The sequence below is a fragment of the Callospermophilus lateralis genome, chromosome 10 (genome assembly GCF_048772815.1).
Source record: "Callospermophilus lateralis isolate mCalLat2 chromosome 10, mCalLat2.hap1, whole genome shotgun sequence".
NCBI classification, from domain to species: domain Eukaryota; kingdom Metazoa; phylum Chordata; class Mammalia; order Rodentia; family Sciuridae; genus Callospermophilus; species Callospermophilus lateralis.
In genome coordinates, this window is record NC_135314.1 from 12,327,213 (window position 1) to 12,347,946 (window position 20,734).

A 20,734-nucleotide genomic window follows, 5' to 3' on the forward strand; every position below is an offset into this window, starting at 1 on the left:
CACTGAGCCACATCCCCAGCCCTTTTTAGTCTTTTTTATTTTGAGACAGGGTCTCACTAGGTTGCTTACTAAGTTACTGAGGCTGGCTTCAAATCTGTAATCCCCCTGCCTCAGCCTTCTGAGCCACTGGGAGCATATGTCTATATTTTAAAGCATATTCCGAGTAATATCCCTTTGTTGTTTCACGAGTTGGAAAGATTTTACCCTGACTGTAGCCAGAATTATCAGTTATTTTGTCTTTTATGTCTGTCTTCTTCTTTTTTTTTTTTGGTACCAGGAATTGAACCGAGGGGTGCTTAACCATTGAGTCCCATCCTCTGCCCTTTATATTTACTTATTTTTTAAATTTTGAGACAGGGTCTCACTAAGTTGCTGAGCTTGGCCTTGAACTTGTGATCTTCCTGTCTTAGCTTCCTGAGCCGCTGGGATTATGGGTGTGCACCCCGGTGCCCAGCCGTCTATCCTATTTTTAACATTCTCTCCCTGACTCAAGATTCCCCAGTTACCTTAGGTACATATCTTGAATATAAAAATGTGTACTTTAATGCCTTCCCAGATAGCCCAAAGGCTTTCGAGTATTTTAACTCTCTTTTGGCTTTTAAGATATTTTTATGGTAAATAAATCCTCCTACAATCGTTACTAACATTGTTATATCTCTGTCTCAGATTATCGTTACTTCGGCTGTGATAGAATTCCCCTTTGGCAGTGATTTTGCTTAAACACTTAGACTTGACTTCTGTTTTTTGTCCCTGCCAAGAAGTGGGCTCGCAGCCAGATGGTTGATTCTTTGTAGACCGCCCTCTTCCTCTTGCTCTGTGACGGTTGTCCCTCTCTGGATTTTCCACTGGGACATGGAGAACATTCTTACTGACTCTCTTGAGGTTTGTCGGACTTCTTCAATCTGTGGATTGGTTTCTTTTGCACAGGTGGGTTATTTGCAGTCTGTGTTTCCTGCCCAGTTCTCTTTTTTCCTGCCTGTTGGACTTTTTCTCTGGGTTTGCAATGTCCCTTAGCTTCTCTTTCTTCATATCTTTATATCTTTGACCTTTATGCCTCATTCAGCTAAACTAAAATGGTTTATTTACTCAACCAGTGTTTTTATTCTTGGGTTTTCCTGTGTGCTAGGCACTGTCCGAGGTACTTGGAATTCCTCCATGATCGGCAGATGAAGAACCTTCTCTCTGTGAATTACCATTAAACACTTAACGATTGTTTGTTATTGGTGATAAATTATTTATTATCATTTCTTCACTTTATATTAGCGAATTAAATTTAACTTAATGATGTAGTGTATAAAAGATGGTCAGTGCTACTGAGACGAAAGGCTAAGTGGAGCTACACTGGATGTACAGTGGTTCTGGGGGAAACGGGAGCGAGTCGGCAAAGAGTACGACAAGCTACCATTCAAAGAAAGACTGAAAGTAGGCGGGAATGTTCCAGAAAGAGCAACATCTGGAGGCAAGTTTGGCTTCAGTGGCATGAATTGGAGTGGGGATGGGAGGACAAGGAGTAGGAGACAAAGGCAGAGAAAGAAAGGGGGCCAGTGGGGGGGTAGACTATAAGGTCCCCCATGCAGAGAAGTGATGTGATCTATTGACACTTTAAAAGGGTCCCTCTAGATCTCTAGGGTAGAGGGGTGAGAACAGAAGTGGAGATGGTTGTTAGGAAGCCCCAGTGGAATCCCGGGAAGAGACAGCTGTGGCTGAGGTTGTGGTGGGAGCAGCAGAGGTGGTGAGAGGAGACTTCGGTGTGCACAGATTGCAAAGAGGACACCACAGAATTTTCTGACTGGTTCTATGTGGTTTGTGAAAGAAAGAGAGGTCAAGTCAGCTCCCTGTATTTTGGCCTGTGTTAAGTGCCTCAGCTGAATTGGGAAGGTGCTTGGAAGACACCCAGAGGGAAGTATGGGTCACAGTTGGGTATCCCTGGGATATCCCTGGGAGAGGTGGGTATCCCCGGGAGAGGTGCTGGCCCGAGACACACACCGGGAGTTGCCAGCATGTGGATGGTATTCAGAGTCATGAGATTGGCTGGGATCCCCCAGGCTGTGGGTTGATTTCTCCAGAAGCAGGGCAGGAAAATGGCATTTACGTGGAAGATGTTTAATAGAGGTCACCTTCTCAGAAGGAAGGGGGAAGAAGCAGGCCTGGGCAGAGAAGTCAAATGGTATGTGGGGCAGCCCACCAGGGAGCTCTGGAGCTGACACAGCACCCCTCCCTCTCAGTTGTTCTGTGGAGGCTAGTCCTCCCTCCCTGCCTCACTCGGTCACCTGGTGGATGCTGCTGCTCCGTGTAGCTGAGACAGAGGTGGGGGAGCTGCAGGTGGAGGCTTCCTCATGACCATAGTCTAACTAGGATCTGGGCCGTATCTGCAGGTTTCCTGCATGGAGGCAGAGTGTAGATAGAAAAGAGACAGATTCCCATGCCCTGGGGCGCTCCAACATCAAGATGTCAGGGAGAAGAGAAGGAACCAGCAAAGGTAGCCATCAAAAAGGGTCCGAATAATCAGAAGCCAATGGCAGAAATTACAACAGACGATTCAGAAGCTGCTGATGTGATGAGGAATGAGATAGAAGCATTGACCAACCAGGAGGTCATCAGTTCCCTTGAGAAGGGCATGGGAATGAGGGAAGCCTCATTGGACGGGAGAAAAAGAATGAAACACAGCAGGGAGTCAAGACTCTTGAGATTTTTTTTTTTTTAAGAAAAGAGGCTGAAAACCACGCATTTTCATACTTAACGATTTGACAATGCAGAGGAGAGAAAAATTGTGGAGTGAGTCGGGGGCAGCCATAGGTTTGAGTCCCAGGTGAAGGGCTTGGTTTCTGAAGGAGCACAGACTGTTACCATGTCCACAGGCAGGGAGGGAGAGCAGGTAGGTACAGGGAGACTCTTGCTGGTGGGTGTGGACAGTCCTGGAAGTTATTGGTCGTCCTTCCTGATGGCTTCATTTCTCTCAGAAAAGTAGGATAAAAGGTCACCAGTGGAGAAAACAGACAGCAGGGAATGATGGGGAATTTCAGAAAAGAAAATGTAAACTTCATGAGTAGGTAAGCGAATGGACTGGAAGTTTCGATGTGATTGCCGATGGTATTTAAGGTCACACTTGACATTAATGGTCTTGAATTTAAAGGGAGACCGGTCAGCCTGCCTGCTTTGTTTTCTTAGCCAGAGTTAACTGTCCAGATTTAGGTTTGAACTAGGCAATCTATTGTTTAACCACGTTGATGATTTTTCTAAAAGAATTAGGGACAAGCAAGCTGAGGGAGGAGATTGAACGGTAGGCCATAAAATGTAAGTGTCTTAGGGAAGATGTGAGGCATCAAGGCCAGGAAGGCCAGGGAAAGGATCGCTGGGTCAGGGGTACGTCCTAGGGTGCTCGGGGTGCTGTGCAAACTACCATAAATTGGTTTGCTTAGAAATCACACAGATTTCTGAAGGAGCACGGACTGTTACCATGTCCACAGGCAGGGAGGGAGAGCATGTGGGTACAGGGAGACTCTTGCTGGAGACTCTGACTTCTGAAGGCTGGGAAGTGCAATATCAAGGTGTCAGCAGAGTTGGTGTCTGGCATGGGCCTCTGTCCTCCGGGACTTCTGATTATCCTCAGGTGGTGCAAACGAGGTCCCTGGGATATTTTTCCAAAGGGCACTGATCCCAATCACAAGAGCCGCGTTCTCACGATCAACTCACTCGGAGGCCCTACCTCCAATGCCACCCTCACCTTGGAGGTTAGAATTCCAACGTATGGATTTTTTTTGGGGGGGGGGGGCGGTTAGGGTATTTTCTTTTCCCCCCCTCTTTTGTTCAGTGGTCCACGTATTTCAGAGAGGTAGGATGCAGTGTCTTGAAAATTCTTAGTATTATGGAGCAAGTTGGGAATCTCAGGAATCTGTGTGTCGTTGTGATAAATGCATATTTCTCCCAGGTTCTTTATTTCTCCCCTTGCTCTTTGCCAGAGGGCTTCGTATCTGTGGTTAAAGAAGAGAACCTGGGTGGTCTGCATCATACTTCTGGTGTGGAAGTACCGTCACGGGTGATGGTCACTGTCATTCAGGTCATCAGACAGTCGTGGAGGACCCACCTGGAGGATCTACCCTGTGCTGAGTGCACTTCTGGGCACCTGAGAGACTCATGAGCAAAAGTGGTCGGACTGCCTGACCTTCTGGAGCTCATCTTCTAGCAGGGCGGGGAACGATAAGCAAGACATACAACAAAATGAGAAAATATTTAGTGCGCTGTGTATAAAGGTTAAGAGCCTAAGCCAGGGAAGCAGGAAAGGAAATGTGCCGGGAATAAGGGGTGGAGGCCGGGGAAATGGCTGGAGGACCTCACTGAGAAGGTCCCGTTGACCAAAGACCTCCAATCTAAGGTCACACTGTGCATGTGGGACCAAAGCAAGTCCACCAGGGAGCAAATAGAACCATGGCTGCCTGTTCTTATCAAAACAGAAACCCAGGGGCTGGGGATGTGGCTCAAGCGGGAGCCCGCTCGCCTGGCATGCGTGCGGCCCGGGTTCGATCCTCAGCACCACATACAGACAAAGATGTTGTGTCCGCCAATAACTAAAAACTAAATATTAAAATTCTCTCTCTCTCTCTTTCTCTCTCTCAAACAATGATGTTGTGTCCGCCGATAACTAAAAAATAAATATTAAAAATTCTCTCTCTCTCTCTCCCTCCCTCTCTCACTCTCTCTTTAAAAACAAACAAACAAACAAAAAACCCATATTAATACAAAAGGCCAAGAATATGGTGTTGGCAAGTGCGTGAGTCAACAGAATTTGTGAGTGCCAGAGTGTGTCTACCAGGCTGGAAACAGGCAACTCATTAACTGTTACAACTAATATGAGGAGCGAAGATCAATGTCTGGTGGCTCTTTCTACAGGAGGCTGCTGACCTCGGACCCAGGCAACTAGACTGATTTTTTTTTTTGCCCATGGAAAGTTAGGCATGCGAGGGATTATGGTTGTTCTTTAATGGGCTGAGTTGTCTGTGGTCAGAAGAACAAAGGCTCCCAGGGTGCAGGGCTTTGGGAGGGGCGAGAAGCCTGAATCATAAGCCCAGGCTTAGCTAGGTGTGTGAATCTGTTGCAGCTGAGAGAGTAAAAGGCAGAGATGGCTTATCCGGGCTTCGGCAGGCACACAGCAAGGATTCTCAGTGTGGCAGGTCAGCTGAATCGTGGTCTAGTGACGAGAAATCCCTTCTCAAAATCCAGGTGCTGGGAGTGGAGGGCTGCCCTTTGCCATTTGGGGCGATGTGGTGAACTGTTGGTCAACCTGCCAGCTGAGCCTACCCCACAGCGGTCGGCATGCATAACTCCTGGCACCTGTGCCAGGAACAGTGTGTCATCCCCATGAGTCACCCGCCTTGTTTCACCAGGAAGTCTGGGAGAGCGCGAGGTGGGCGCATCAGCAACATTCTGCTTATTATGTATTTCTTTTGATTGTGAACCAGCATTAGCTCTCAAGGTAGGTATGGTAAATAGGTCAGTATTTGGTATCCATCTAATGGCTCATTATCTCCGTCTAGACCTTGACCTTGCTTCTTGAAGGAGACCTTGGTTCTGTGAAAGGCCCCGTGAATCCATGTGCCAAAGTCCTACACATGCATTATGCACGTTCTTTGCCTATTGCCCAATTAAATTTGCTCAGGTTAGATACCCTGTTCTTCTTTCTCAGAGGCACTGATGATTGAGTCCAGTGGCTTCATGACAAACCCTAAAGTACATTGCCTGCCTGCTACCTCGTTCTTGAGCTGGGGAGGAGGTGTGCTGGGAGTGCATGCTGTGGGAATCGCGACAGGCTCTCTGACTGTGAACCCAGAACCCAAGAGAAATGGTGCAAAATAACTTGATACGAGGAATCAAGATGAAATAGGGAGTGTGAGCGTGCTGAGGTCCACCACGGTGGCCAGGTGGCAGCGCAGGTGCAGTCACGAGGTTGGGAAGAGCTGGGTCCTAGCTTCCGAGAGACTAAGTTAGTAGGATTCGTAGCTGCCTCCTGCCTTTGGGTGGTTTGGGGCAGTTCCCTTCGCCTCCCTGAGCCTCATTGTCTTTATCTGGACGATGGGTCCTGTCTGTGCTGCCCCTTGTCAGGAGGGCAAAAGTGGAGCAGGAGCCCAGGCACAGTGGATGAGAAGTGACAGCAACTAATTGCCATCCACAGTGTCCTCACAGGCCTCATGAGGGACATTTGATGATGCCCTCATTTTGCAGGTGAGGGGAAAAAATGAACTAATAGGCCGGTGACTAGAAAAGGGACTCCTGGCAAGTCCAGAATTCTCCCTCGGGTTGCCTGGCACCCCACGTGTGTCTTCGCCCCTCTGAAACAGCTGTTGGGGTGCATATGAGTTTGGTATGTGAAAATGTGTCCCATTTAATACTTTTAATGGAGAACTCATTTCCCTACTCTTGTGGACTCATACTCAACCCTCTCTTGGTTCTTTATCTGCTTTGAAATTTGGGGTTGGAACGGGGTGGTGGCCGTGGCTCTGTGCATGGGACGTTCTGCACAGCTGTGACGCTTGGCATCCGGTCAGAAGGTGTCTTGTTTTATCTTGGAAGTTTTGCAAGATTTAATTTGACAGTTGAGACAATCCCGTCTCACCTCTTAAAATCAGAGTGAATCGCTCCTCTGGATGTGTGGCGAGGATCGCGGTGACACGACCGAGAGAAGACACGTTTTAAGACCTCAGTTGATGTGTGTAGATAAAAGTTTGGATTACTTTTGCTTTTTAGCAGCAGTGTTTTCAAAAAATACATATGCTTGAGCCAAATGGTTGGATTTCTTTTTTATCCTTAAAAAAATAATAAAGTCTATGTAAAGTTTGCCATCTTAGCTATTTTTAAATTCACAATGTAGCAGCATTAATCGCCTTTACAGTGCTGTACGGCTGTCACCACTCTCTGTGGAACCAGCTACTTCTTCGTCTAAGTGGAACCGTGCCCCGTTTTTCTTTGCGCCTCATGTATTTCTCTTAGCATAATGTTTCCTAGGTTCATCCAGGTGGCAGCGTGGATCAGAACCTATCTCTTTTAATGGCTGAATAGTGTTCCATTGTGTGGCTGTACTAGATTTGTTTTTCTGTTCCTCTGTTGATGGACACCTGGCTGATTCCAATTTTTGGCTCTTTTGAATATTATTGAAACGAATATTGGTATACGAGTAAAAATGACATGAGGTTTTGCAGCCTTTGTAGAAAAACATTTTGATTTCTTTGGGCTCCAGTAGTAGGACATAGGGAGATCTGGGTCTTTGACCAGGTCACTACATGATGTGTGTGTGAATCTGTCCTCTGTCCCTCCTGGGCTTCCCCTGTGGTTGCTGGCCGATGCATTTTGTTTGGGAGGGTGCTGGCTGCTATTGAGTCAGACAGTCTGTAACCATCCTGGTTTGATGTGTCCATCTTTCCCGGGTCTCTGGGCCTCTTGTTTGCTTGTTTGGGGGCTGAGCCAAGAAATTTCTCATATACCCACTTATTCTGATTTGTTTATTAGGTTTATATGGGCACAGTGTGTGTGTGTGTGTGTGTGTGTGTGTGTATTTTAAATTTGTGTGTAGGTTTTTTTTTTGTACTGTGTTGGGCCCAAGATTATAAATGCATATACTAACTTCATGTTCATTTTCGAGAAAAAACTTTAAGCATGTAACTGAGTGGGAGAGCATAGAGCACATTTATTTCAGGTTGAACTGCCACTACTTTTGTTCCGTGAACCTCAGTAAGTCATTCAATCCATCTGACTTCAGATGAATGAGTAATTAATATCTCAGATTCCCTTTCTACTCTTCTGTATATAGCTCTATGTCCTGTCATGTGTCTGTTATGCTACCTCGGGTCATTTAATGTTCTGAGTTACAGGTGTATTGTATTTCCTGTTTGAGAAAAATCTCTACATTAGAGAAGAGGCTGGCCAGTGCTTCTAGAGACTACAGAATCTAATGCCTACATTCTTAGAAGAGAAGCCAAAGCAAATAACTCTCATTGGTACATTCCCCCACCATTATTCGTAAGAAGGCACCTAAGCGTAGTTGATTATGTGCCTGTCACTAGCTGCAAATGCTGTAAGGTGCCAGGTGTCAACAACATAACTAGGGGTGTAGTCCTTCTCTTCATCTTTGTGCCCAAGTGCTAAGTGTCCCCTTCCTTTCCAACTTCCCCTCATTCCCTACTTGCTTTCCTTGCAATGTCCTGCAATATGCTTTGGTCCAGAAAATATGAAATGACATTTAGTACTATATCTTAATATAAACTAAAAATCAAAACTGTTGCAACCCATGATTAATAAGAGCAAATACTGTTAACATTGTTCAGTCTTGGTTATGCCAGGGGCTTTTGTGGGCTCCTTTGTGACCCTGATGGATGGTGGCCCACAGCTGCCCCACAATAGGGATCTGGGGAAGGCTCCAGGATCAAGTCTATCTGGTCCAAAGTCATGGAAGACCAGACTCTCTTATCCAGCATAGAAGTAGTGCCTGAACTACACTTCATCCATGTTCAAAACAGCAATATTAACATGAAAACATCACACAACATTGAGAGAGTCTGAGATGGCAACTTGGGATATTGACTGAAAATGATATGGACATGTTGAGTGTCCCCTACCATTTGCAGAAGGTGTTGGGTGTGTGCCCAGCACTCAGCCCATTAACCACACAGTCCACTGCCAATCATCCTCTGGTGGTTACTGGTGCAGCCTGGACTTGAACCAGGTCCTTTTATTCCATGCCCTTGCCTCTCCCATGTCCAAGGGAGCCCTCCGCAGTGGGAACACTCCTTGAACCAGCTTTTTCAAGAGGCCATACTGAGGGTGAGAAGGATTTGTTGTCCACACATCCTTTGGAGAGAAGGCAGGACTGAAGTTAAAACTTAATTTCTTATTTTTAGTTGTCCTGCACTATTTTATTGTCAAAAAACAATGATTTATTGTGCCCTGAAGAGGAGTGTCTAGAAGATCCCACAGCTGGGAAAATCCAGAGGATTAGGGCCACCTGTACTTCTTGTGCAAGGCACCTAGCACCCTTGGAATCAACAGGCTCACGGTGTTTGTGGGTGGGACAGCATCTGGCCCTTAGCTGACTGGTGCTAAGGGCTCATAGGCTTTTCCTTTGCCTACTTACCCTTATCCCTGGTCATACTTCCTCCCATTTTTCTTTTGTCCTTCAAAGTGCAGACCTGGCTTCATTTCCAAGGATGCAGTTCTCAGTAAACTCCTGATGTTGGTGTGTTGAAGTTATTCTTCTGCAAAGAAATCTAAATGGGAGCAGTGGCAGAAATGGAAGTTTTAAAATCGTGGAAAAATATGGTTGGAAGATAGAGAAAGGAAGCCAGAGAAAATGAAATTGAACATCATGATTTGGTCATTGAGGAAATCGAAGCCCTTGATCCTTGGATTTTAAGGATCAGGACACAGTCACTATAATGTCTTCTAGAGGTGACATTTAAAGGTCATTAGTGTTTTCTTGGATTCTGTCTGACAGACCTCATATTTTTTAAGGACTACTCTGCATATTTGTTAGATACTCAGTTTTCAAATAGAACAATGAGCCTCCAAGTTTGGTTGGCACAGGTTTAATTTGACATTGTGAGTATACTTGCTTCAAGTCAAACTTAATAAGGGCCTATCATTGAAGATATCACCTGGAAGGGTGTAACTATTTTGTCTCTCAGAAAGAAGGAAGCCCTCACCTGGGGCTAAATAAAGGATTTCCAAACCTGTCCTGTTTCCCTAGCAGACCTTCAGCTTGTTGAGCCTGGAAGTGGGTGGGATAAATCCATAGATAGCCCTCCAATCAGTTTCAAATAAAAAAAGTAGTTTTGACAATCAGTCTGTAGCTAACTGTAAAACTGTATTCCTGAGAAGCTGCCTGGATTTCCATAGTGACACCATAGGATTGATGGGATCTGTGTTTGGAACCACAGGTATCATGGGAAGTGGTGTTTTTATTTGGGTTTGGAAAAATCTGTTAATTATCACCCCTGTTGGGCACTACCTAACGTGGGAGAAGACAGTTGTCCCATCCTTGCTGCTGACAAGCTGTTGCTAGGTGACACAGGGGTTGGCAGGTTGGTGTGAGCGTTGCTTGCCTTGTTCTTGGGAGCCCTCCTGATCTCCCTGTGCCAGCCAAACAAGGTGAAGGTGAGTGCCACTGCAGGCTGTGGTATCAGATTTGCCAGTAGATTCTGAAGACCCTTGTGCAGGAATCCAGAAGATACTTGCTTATGGATGATGTTTGTGTCATTGAGAAAATGACGTAAAAGGAAATTTGAAAGATAGCTATTGTAGATCTAATATGTACAATGGCTAAAGACAGAGTTAAAAATCTTTGGGGAAAATAGGCATAAATGAACTATCTGCAGTTTTTTTTTTGTTTGTTTGTTTCTGAGTATAAATTAAGCTGACGGAAGGAAATAGGTTCGACCCTTTCTGACCTCTTCTCCACATACCAAATGTTGTTTTCCATCGTCTTTATTTATTACATTGTCTCCTCTGACTGCTTAGCTAGCTCTTTTGTCAGTATCCATTGATAATACAGATACCATTTTAAGGGTGTCATGGTTTCTAGTTTTTGAAAAATATTGTTACATAAATCTTTTCACTTTCGCAGATGTGTGTTTATTTTTGTAACTTGGATCGTTTAGCATCTTCTCAGGGTTTTATCTTGATCTTGACAAGTTGTTAAGAAAAATCAATTGTGCTCCCCCTGCTGGCTGCATTTCTTTGGAGCAAAAATACTGTGTATATGTGCATTACTTTGGTTTGGGTTCACAACTGTGTTCACATTTTCTTTTCCTAAATTCATAAGACTTTTTATAAGCAATAGTACTGGCTTTCTAAACCTCAGATTAAGAAGTTGGTAGCCTCAAGAAGGATACTGTATCCTTGCCACCCATTTGACCAGTGGTGTGTGGAAGGTTCTAGGACCTTGCTCTTCGCTGCAGGAGCATATTTTTTTTTTTTGCGGGGGCGGGGGGTGGGATATTCTTCTGTGAGGCCCAAGGCCACTGCCTGGGAACCTCTGGATTCTCAGTGTTGGTGGGTTTTACCTGGTTCATGTCAGTCTTCCTGTCCAGGTGTTTTGAAGTCTGCCCTACTGCAGCAGGTATTATACACTAAGCATGCTCCATAGGTTGATCAGACTGGACCTCAGGAAGGCCTGAGAGCTCTCCAGAAGCAGCAACAGGGACTCTGCTTCCAGGCCTAAATGCGGAGGGGACTGACTGAGTCCAATCTGACATGTATTTATCCAATTCCTGCCATGTGTTTGGCTTCAAGGGGATTCAAGTTGAACCAGCCCTCTGTCGTCTGCTTCCCATTGAACATTACTGAGCCATGAGAACAAAAGAACAGCACATTCTTTTCTCCCTCCAAGCAGAAATTCAATAGTATCAAAAGGAAGGGGGGGAAGTAGATATGAGATCCTAGAGTTAAAAGAAGTTCTTCTTCCAGTAGAGAGCAGATAGGTAATGGTTAACAGAGGCTGGAAAGGGGTGGGGCTGGAGGGATAGGGGAAGGTGCTCAATGGTACAAAGTAATAGCTCAATGGGAGGAATCATTTCTTGAGTTCTGTTGCCCCACAGTCAATAGTGACGTATTGTGTACTTGAGAATAGCTACAGCAGAGGGTTTAGAATGTTTCACCACAAATCAAGGATCAGTAAGGTTATGGGTATGCTAACACCGTGATTTGATCATTACACTTTGCATACCCATATCCAAACATCACATTTTAGCCCATAAATTTGTGCGATTATTATGTATGAATTAAAAATAAAACTAGGGCATGGTGGTGCTCGCCTATAATCCCAGAGGCCCAGGAGGCTGAGGCACAAGGATGAGTTCAAAGCCAGCCTCAGCAAAAGCAAGGCACTAAGCAACTCAGTGAGACCCTGTCTCTAAATAAAATACAAAATAGGGCTGGGGATGTGGCTCAACGGCTGAGTACCCCAGTACCCCCCCAAAAAAGGGGAAAAAGGGGGTATTTCTTAGGTAATGATGAGACTAGAAAGTCTCTTCTCACAGGTTGACTTAAGAGTCACACTCTTCTTCCTGTAAGTGATTTGTAACATTCTTTTTGAAAAGCCTCAATGAGATTAAACGTCTTCCTGTTCTGAGTATTTCCAGGGTAGACTCATGATTGTTAACGGAGAAGTCACTGATAGGGCTGAGATAGCTCTGCCTTTGTCTTTGTACCTTCCCATCTCTTCCTGCTCACCAAGTCTCCTCCCCCAGGGGTGCTATCTCTGATTCTGAAGCTGATACCCTAGCTTTACATCATCTCCCTCCCACCCCTTCATGATTATTTTCATCCAAATTCAGCACAGGTCATTATTACCTTGGTGAATGCCTGGCTGTGGCCGCTGAGTCTATGCCCCAGAGCACTGGATGCTTTAACGCCTCTGACCTCAGCATCCACTTTCTTTTGAGCCCACACAAGAAGATTCTCAGCCTTCAAATGCTGCATGGTGGAAAGGAAGAAGAAATGCTGGTCCATATTTTTCTAAGTCCCCAGAGAGAATCTTTTGGTCATGTTAACAATGCTATAGGAAATACTTAATGAAACGGCAGTTGATCACGAGACCTCCACATTAGGGTTTCTTACCAGCAGCATTCTTTGTTATGGGGAATAATCCTGTGTACTGTATGATGTTTAGCAGCTCCCATGATTTTTACCCACCAGATGCCAGCAGTCCTCCTTTTCCTCAAGTTGTGACAACCAAAGGCATTTCGGATGTCCCCAAAGGTTCCCTGGGGCAAAATCACTTCTGGGGACCAGTGCTCTATGCATCCACACAGTCTTCTTTTCATTCTTTTCCTTTCAAAGTATTCATGGGCACACTTTTGTTTGTTTGCTTTTTTCACTTATTAAATATCTATTAAATTTTGACTTATGCCAACTTTATGCAAATTACCAAGAATATAATGATGAGCCAGGACAGGCATCTTTTCCTATGTGCGCGCACACTTGTGTGTGTGTGTGTGTGTGTGTGTGTGTGTGTATACATATAGATATATGAAACACCAGCCATAGTTACAGACTGTGAGCAATACTCAAAGAAGGGAACTTTCAGGATAATAATGATCAGAATCAATGTGGTAAAAACCATGCTACATTCAGACTTGCCCCAAACATACATATAATTTTTACCACATTGATTCTGATTATTATCTTCCTGAAAGTTCCCTTATTTGAGTATTGCTCGCAGCCTGTAGCTTAGGCTGGCATTTGAATCATTATGACTTCTTTAGTGACTATTGTGTTTCTATTTTTGTGTCTTTGAGGAAAGCCCCTTGCAGCATGGGTCCGTATCCTTGGCTTTTGGCATAGCTATTGACCTTATAAAATGATAATGCCTTATTAATCTATCAATTTCATCCATGAATGCTTCAGCCATTCCTGAAAGGGCTGCTCACCTGTCACTCCAGATTTGCTGTTTTTCCTATACTGTGATTTCTGTCATTCTCTTTAACCAGACACCTGAGGCTCCATGTAACCTGAGGTCATTTAAAGTTTTATTAATGAAACTTCTGTTTGGAAACCAAGGTCAAGTCCAGCAGGCACACTGGATTGCTTTTTGGTGAACTTGAAATGACCATGTTTTCCTTTATAATCTTTAGAAACTGTGATCTAAAAATTGCTCATGGAAAATCTAGTATATGGCAGCTTTCTTTTTAGGGGATGGGGAAGATGTAAGTGTTTCAGGGAGGAGTTTACACATAGCTTGAATTATGTTGATAATTTATTTATGCAGCATGGTGGGCACTTGGGTTTTTATTATTTTATTTTCAAATATAGTTTTGCGTATCTGAACTACTTCGTGCTAGGTTTTGAAGAACAGATAGCCAGTAAAAAGTTGGGGTTTTTCATTTTTGTCCTCTAATCTTTTTTAGGCAGATGTTTGGAAGTTAGGTCTCCATCTGATAAATACCCTCTTTTCTGCCTGCAAAAGGGAACCATTTAGAGGGGTTAGTGATTTCATATTTCTAGCCTTTAGAATTCTTAAGAGGCGCTGTTTATTTTTTCTTTCTTTGCCATGTACTGGAGAAAAGCACCTCTGCCCCCCCCAAATCTGAAAACAAAGACCAAACAACAAATCAAACCTGACAGAACTTCTGCTTTGCGCGCGATGACCAGGTTCACCATAAAATGGTTAAGACCTGTTAGAAGTAAATTCCCCCCAAGGATGCTGTGAGCTGGGCGCTGGGACTCTTAAGTGACAGCCCCCCGGAGTTCTTGGCTTTGGGAACGCTAAAGGGGAGAACTGGATTGGAGAAGGAGGCGGAGAGGGAGGAGATGAGGGTGGGAGGAGGGAGGGAGGAGCGACGGACCCGTCCAACACACCCAAATGACCAGATTCATCCTAGCACGAAACTTCACAAGTTACACCCACTCCCTCCGCCAGCCAGCCGGGGAAGGCTGCTGCTTCCTCATTTCTGTGACTGGAAGTTTGAGGGACGTGAAGCCAGACTGGAAAGACGTGTGCGCCTCGCTGAGCAGGGGTGAGCTTCAGTTTTAAAATCGATTCTCTCCACCGGCGATCCCCGGGGTTGGTGGTTCCGGGAAGCGGCGGCTTGGGGACCTGCCGGAGGGTGGGAAGGCGGGAGCTGCGAGCTGTGACCTGCGGCTGGGAACCTGAGCGCCGCGGAGCGCGGGGTGGGAGCCGCGTCTCCAGGCTGCGCCCCCAGGCGCTGCGCGTGGCCGGGGAGCTGCGGGCGCCGCCGCGGTGTTGATTCTGGCTCGGTGGTAAAGGGACTTTGAAAGAGAGAGCTTCATGGGTCCCCCTGGCCTTCTGAAAGCCAGGATCACCCGTTTGGGATTCGAGGTCGGGAAGGGGGTTGAGGGATCAAGTCACCCACTAAAGATGCGTCCTACCCAGGGCTGTTCCGCTGAGCTTGAGTAATTGCAGGTCAATGTCGTTGACAATCCCCCCCCCCCACCCCCAGCCCAGGGGCTTGGGATTGGAGTGCTGAGGACCAGCACCTCGAGGGGCTTTCTGGAGTGAGGCAGGGAAGCTTTGGTTTCTCATTGATTTGCATTTGAAAAAGTCTGACTTAAGGTCTCCTGGCTGTGGAGGTGTTTGCTTTATCTGGAACTATTTTTTTTTTTTTTTTCTGGGGCAGCTGGTTTATCTTCAGCTTGGTTGCCCAAGTCAGTTTTGGGTGGGGTGCTGAGAGGAAGTATGGGAGGAGGCAGGCACTGGGGTTGGATCGTTGCAGGTGACTATGTCCCCGCATAGGATAAACTTGACCCAAATAAAGTTTCTCACAAACCTTCTTTAGGCTTTATTTCCAGGCATCAGTGGGCTTTTCCTTTGGTGTGTGTGGTGTTTGCTCATTTCACCGAGTTTGGTAGAGGTTTTTGGGCTGCTACTTGTTTCCTTTTTTTGGTGTCTGATCAACCACTTGGTAAGCAGGAGCCCCAGTTAGAGCTTCAGTTCTGTTTCTGGTAATCGAATCTTTCATAAATTTTGGTTTAGAGAACCGCCTTACTTCTAGGGCAAGAAACAAAGGTGAAGAAATGTCTAGGTCTTACATTTACAACAAACCAAATATTTATTTGATAAAGATTTCTCTTCCAGTTCTAGGGCAAGTCCAGTGAGGAGGAGGTTAGTAGCTGATTTTATCATTTTCCTAATTTCAGAGTGGTATAGACTGGCTTTCTTAGCAAACCTCTACTTGAATGTTACATGTCAGGACACAGCTTGAAGTGACTTTCTGGCGTCTTTAAACTTAAAGATAACATTTATAACAAAATTTATTCTTAAACCATACTAGACCTGACTCAGGCAGAACAACAGGTGAATAACCCAGTGCTGTCACACCTGCTAGAGCCCAAGTTCTAGCTCATCTAGGAAGGACTGGGCAGGTAGATGTGAACTTGAGGCTGACGGGCAGTTGGTGGCTTACTCTCGCACCCCCAAGAAACCCTTAGCCACTCACTCAACAGGAAAGACAAGCAAATATGACCTTGTGATCTAGCTGCTGAGACTGACTAATAGATGGAGTTTTATGGAACAGTAATCCTTAGCTAGAGAAAGGGGAATACATGATTCATAGACGAGAGATTTTTAGATATTATTACTTGGGACTGTTAGAAGATAACATCTGAAATTGGGGTTAATTCTGCTGAATGCTGGTATAGGCGCAGGAGAAAGCTACACTTACTGCCATAGTCTAGCTGGGCACAGAAGCGTCATTCCTACTTGGCTATGGCTCTCAGCAACTTACTGTATTGATTATTTTTTCACTTGGTCCCCACTTCCCTCTCAGTAAGTGACCCAGTTTAGTTCTGGATATTTTTTTTTCTTTAACTCAAAGATTGTGTTTATTTAATAGATATAGAACCACTAAAATTATTTTGTAGTATCTAATTTTTACAGGCATTTCTCTAGTTCATGTCAAGTTTAAAATTGATTGATTTAAAGTTGTGCATAATATCCTCTCATAATATTTTTAAACACCATAGCATCTGTGGAACTGTTTCCTTTATCTTCCTGGCATTATTTGTGCCTGTTCTGTTATATGTCAGGGATCATACCAGGGCCTCTACATTGCTAGGCAAGTGCTCTACCACAGGGCTATATTCTCAGTCGGGTATCTCTTCTTGATCAGTCATGCTAGTGTGTTATCAATATTATTGGTGTTTTGGAAGAACCAACTTTGTTTTTTGTTTGTATTTTAACTGAAGCAAAAAACTCAGCAGAGTTTGTATGCATTTAAAAAATTATGCTTGGTGGAATGCTGTCAAAGAAGGTTTTAAAACACCCTTCATAAATCAGCCATTGAGTCCATTAGCTGCAAAGGAGGAAGATATTACGTATTTCTTGTTGTGTCTTGACGTAGATGGTTTCTCACTTTTATTAAAACATACATACCTTCTGTTTGTGAGCATCATACACCTTGGACTGTATTGTTCCACAGTGGGTTTTGTGTATTCACATGTGCACACCCTGTGAAATTGTTTTAGAAACGTCTAACTAGAATATGCATGAGACTTACTGGTAATTTAATGTGAATTGTGGGTGCATTCAACCCACTTGACAATACACATTTACCTTGTACAGGAGCAGAACAAATTTGCTGTAATGACTGGGGAAGAACATTTCATTTTGATTCATATTTAATGCATGAGCCTGAGCATTTGAAAGTTTTCTTAGAACAACTTCTTTCTGAGAAAGTGACAGTATAAGATCAAGAATGCTAGAGTCAGAAAGGCCAGAATTCTTGCTCTACTGCCTTTAGCTTTGTAGCCTCAGGAAAGTTCTCTAAGCTCTCTGAACTTACATTTCCCCAACTGTGAGATGGAAATACTGAAAACTGCTTGTGGGGGCTGTGGTGAGAGTTTTCACTATGAATATTCATGGAGAACACCTATCACGTGATTTGGCACATAGTAGGCACTTAATAAATTATACTACGTTGTTTTCTGCCCCCCTGTTCTTTCTTGTTCCTCCAACCTCACCACCTTTCTCAGTGCCTTTCTTCCAGAAAAGTGAAAAGTTACTGTAATAGGGTAAAACAAAAACCACCCTCCCCATTTGCTCTCTCTTCCTTAGGTGTGAGTGGGTTACCAGGGTCACTATATTTTCATAGTTGACTGGTGAGAAACTAGTCTTGTATTTTTTTCCTTCCAATTTTTAGCTTTCCTTCCTAGACATTTTTGTTGTTGTTGTTCTTTCTGCAGATCATCTTCCCTCCTTGAGCATCTCATTGCTTGGTTCTTCTTTTCTTTCCTTTCCTTTCCCCTCCCTCCCTCCCTCCCTCCCTCCCTTCCTTCCTCCCTTCCTTCCTTTCTTCTTCCTTCTTTTCCTCTGTCTCTCCTCTCTTCCCTCCCTCCCTCCCTCCATCCTGCTTTTTCTTCCTCCCTTACCTTTAGAGGTAGGAATGAAATGAGGACAAATTCTAAACTTGCCAGAGATTGGGAAAGATTCCACTGTTGACTACTGTGATTGACACTTGCAGCCAAGAAGGGGAGATAAAAGCAGAGGGCTGAGGAAGCTGACTGCTCAGTAGTTCCTCAAGAAGGAATGAATGGAGCCTTATGGGAGTGGCCCAACCCCAAGCCATTTATTTTCCTCAGGTTCATCCAGTGGAAAGGTCCTGGTAAATACATGGTATCATTTATGCTTATTTAGCAAATATATTGAAAGGGGTGAACTGGAGATGGGAAGAGATGGTGAGCTGGCCAGAGGCTTGGATTGCTTTTGGGGGGCTTTGCTAAAGTCTTTTGCCGCTCTGCCCAAGGAGCCAGACTCGGTTTGCATTTTGAGTAGTGAATGGGCCTCAAGTGGGCGGTTATTTTCACAGAAGACAGATTGTGGAGCTGGACCTGGTCTGGCCTGTCTACTGTGGCCAGTGGTGCTGTTTTGTTCTAGCTGATGCTTTTATGAGAGTTTAGACAAGGAGGTGGAGTTGCACAGGTGTCTTGCAGCAGAGCCACCCCAGGTGCTTGAAAACAAGTATTGGCGCGGCTTTCATTTGGTAAAACTTTGGGGAAAGAGAGTATCACTTTTGGAGAGTGTTACTCATTTGATGGTTTGTGTGGACATGTGAGACCTTGTCCTGAACTGAAGAGCCTCATTCAGGACTTCAGAATCATACGCACTGATGTTTTCATAAATCATGAGATTTGGGTGGGCAGTAGTAACCACTGCCAAGGTGCTTTCCACAAAACCCCCAGGGCACAAGGGCTTGGTAAGTGCCTTTGACTATTAAAACACTCTTGCATATTCAAATATAAATTTAGTACTAAATACTAAAGTATTGAGAATCCACAAGAAGTGAGGTGCTTTTCTGTTATTCATATTTCTGAAGGTGACCATGTGATTTCTAGAAACATGCAGAAACCCATTTTCTTCCTATGTCTCTCTTGCAGGTAGAACCACTGTGCACTGAGGCCCACCTTTCTAGACCTGAAAGCAAGGAGGAGGAGGAAGAGGGTCAGTCCATGAGTATCACACTCTGAGTTCCAGCCCCTCCCCTACGACGTGAGCAGCCCCTGCAGATGGCACCTTTGGAGATCTTGACAAAGCCTCTTCTGTTTGGGATGGGGTAAGTGTGGCATTGCAGAAGCCTGGGGAATGAGGATTGCAACTTTTAAAGTTTTTCAGGACAGTCGGAAGTTCATTACTGGTGACTTGTCTTGGTGGGAAGAGAGGTTGGTGAGTCTCCTTTCTTGCAGTCTGAGACTTTGAAGTTTGTTTCCTGGGAACCTTCTGATGCTTGGGGGTCCATTCTTGTTGGGTCGTTGCTATGGTGATATTGTTTTGGAGACTTCAGAGGGTAATTTCCTACCTTTGTCTTCCTGACTTCTCTTTTGCCTGTCTCCATGATACTAGGAAAGAGGAAGAAGGAATGAAATGGACTGCAGTGGGGGAAACTTGGCATCAGAAGGAGCTTGCTGAGGGGCTTTTGCATGTGGGCGCATGTTATTTTTAATGAGAGAGGGTGAACCTTTATCTCCCCTGCAAAGTGGGTTTGGGTAAAGTGGAACATTCATGGGAGTTTCATTGCTGTGGTCAAACTAGACATTTTCATTGCAGAATGAGCCTGGGGTTTTCTGCAGAAAGGACCAAGGGATAAACATGTGTTTTCACAGTCACTCCAAGGAGAAAGACACTGGGAAGAGATCTTCTCCACTTCCTCCAGAGTCTAGCAGAAAGGGCTGGCTGTGAATGGGGATAGTGACATCACCCACTTACATCACAGGGGGAGAATGATTTAGACCCAAGGGGACTTCAGGCTCTAAGAAGTTGCTATTCTCTTCAACTTTGCCTTCCTCCCATGAACGTACCCACCAATCTTATTAATGGTGTATATTGAGGCATTATTTGACATGAACCAGGTTTTGGTAAAATGCTGGTTGGCTCAGACTTTACACAAAATAGGAGCGAGAATCGCAGCAGATCCTTCTGAGGCCTGACCCCCGCAACTTCTGAGCTTTCCTACCCAGCATTCCAGGCCCTGCTCAGGGATCCTGCTGCAACTTGTTCCTCCAGTCTTGCCTGTTGCTCTGCCTGCCAGACTGCAGAGCCCAGCCCCGGCCACTCCTCTCTGAATGCTCACAGTGGCTGATAGAGGACTCTCTCCCCAGTTTATATCACACTGTGTGATCATAATTGGGTTCTGTGCTCTTTTAAAGAGGTGGCAATAATAATACCAATAACAAGAATTAACCCTTCTTCGCACATGCTCTCTATGTTCTTGTCCCTGCCCCTGGGATTCCCTTTACCCCCCACCAAGTGCTGACACCCCTGCTTCTCTTTTCTCACCCCAGGAGCACTGGCCTCAGGAGTTGGATCCCCTTTGACCAAGTGTCTGGGAATCCCTGTACCCCCAGGGCATCCTTAGTAAGGATCAACCATGAGGAGGAGGCACATATTCCAGGAGGACTCCAAGGTTTCACTAGTCCTGTCTCCAGAGAGCCCCTGTGACTTCCTTCCGTCCAGTGTCCCACCCACCTCCTGTCCCAACTGTTTTCTCTGGAAACGCCTCCTAATAGGCCAGGTAAACACGACTTCTCGCCTGGCTTAGGTCACTTGTCCAGAGCAACTGAGTTGGGAAGTGGGGGTGGGGGCAGCTAGGATCTGAATCCAGGAAGCCTGTTCACTTAACCAGTGTGTCCAGGGTGTTCCTCCAGTGGGCTCCTCGCCCTTCTCTTTTAAATTTGCCTCAGCCTGGATTCCAGCGTCTGCCTTAGACTGTGGCTGAAGGCTTGCTCGGTGAGTGGCTGGATA

The 20,734-nt window shown here is 45.2% G+C and overlaps 1 protein-coding gene across 3 annotated transcripts in view; it reads left to right on the forward strand.

Moving 5' to 3' along the window:
- The window catches only part of Tiam1 (TIAM Rac1 associated GEF 1), a 362,213-nt gene that overhangs the window by 164,745 nt on the left and 176,734 nt on the right, over positions 1 to 20,734 (forward strand). For all 3 annotated transcript variants that reach the window (XM_076867146.2, XM_076867149.2, XM_076867147.2), the window contains one exon: positions 18,874 to 19,049. The gene's annotated coding sequence lies outside the window, so the exon portion shown is untranslated. The remainder of the gene's footprint in view (positions 1 to 18,873; positions 19,050 to 20,734) is intronic.